This window comes from Parus major, chromosome Z, assembly GCF_001522545.3.
Source record: "Parus major isolate Abel chromosome Z, Parus_major1.1, whole genome shotgun sequence".
Lineage (NCBI taxonomy): Eukaryota > Metazoa > Chordata > Aves > Passeriformes > Paridae > Parus > Parus major.
The window spans coordinates 35,875,159-35,876,266 of NC_031799.1; the positions used below are offsets into that span (position 1 = coordinate 35,875,159).

The window sequence follows — 1,108 nt, forward strand, 5'->3', positions numbered from 1 at the left end:
CTTCCTTCCGCACTTCCTTCCTTCCGCACTTCCTTCCTTCCTTCCGCACTTCCTTCCGCACTTCCTTCCACACTTCCCTCCCTCCCTCCTTCCCTCCTGTATTCCAAGCTGAAGTAACTTTCTGTCAAAGAACATCGAAACTCATGAGCTGCAGAAACAACAGACAGCTCAAAGCACAGAAGAACAAGGAGGCAGATATATATCTATATCAAGACCACATCTGAAGAGCTTAGATCTAACAAGCAAGAGCAGCAGACTTTGGGTCTCTATTAAAAGAGTGTGAAAATTAATATTATAAAGCCTCATTTGTTAAAACATGAGTGAAGGAAAAATAACCCTTCTTGAAAAGTAATCAAAGAAAAGATTTGATTTTTTTTTTTTGTGCGAGACTGAATTTTTATATTTCTGTTGATAAAACCCAAAGATCCTTCACAGCAGCAACAGATGCAGAAGTTACTTGCAGAAATGATACCTCTTCTTAATCTGTTTGTATACCCAAATGATCAGATGTTCCAGGTAATTGACCAATCAAACCATTCAGCAGTTAATTTAATTTGAAGTTTCTTTCATAACACTTAACTTTCAACCATGACACATTTTCTTAGAATCCTGGAAACTAAAATAATGAAGTTTCATTGAATTAGGTAAATGCAAATCTTCTTAAAATTTTGGAAACACTGAAAAATAAGAAAGCTGTAACAAACAAAAACTGCAGAGATTGTAACAATTTGCTGATTTACCAACAATACAATTTGCAAAGCTCCTAATTTTTGAATTGTCTAATTAAAACTCTCTCTTTTTTATCTTTCTCTGAGATGTCCAGCTTTTTGTTGTTTCTTTTTTGTTTTTGTTGCTTTTGGTAGTTTTACCGAAGTTGCTTTAGTTGTTTCACATGGCGACAGCGTTTCTGGCTGCTGTGTGCAAACCGTCCACACCGGGTTGGTTTTGAATCTGAGTGTGATAAATGAACTTATGAATAAAAATTCATAAAAGCTTAAATAAATATATCTGTAGTTATAATAATATAAGAAAATATAAAATATAGTGTGGCAAAGAATTCCTCCCTAGATCCCGCCGCGAATACCCATTCAAGAGATAACAATTCTAG

The 1,108-nt window shown here is 35.0% G+C and overlaps 1 long non-coding RNA gene across 1 annotated transcript in view; it reads left to right on the plus strand.

Annotated features, from left to right (window-relative positions):
* Positions 1-665, plus strand: part of LOC117245623 — a 2,427-nt gene extending 1,762 nt beyond the window's left edge. Inside the window, exon 3 of the long non-coding RNA XR_004500498.1 lies at positions 109-665. This is a non-coding gene — a long non-coding RNA (uncharacterized LOC117245623). The remainder of the gene's footprint in view (positions 1-108) is intronic.
* Positions 666-1,108: the final 443 nt, after the last annotated feature.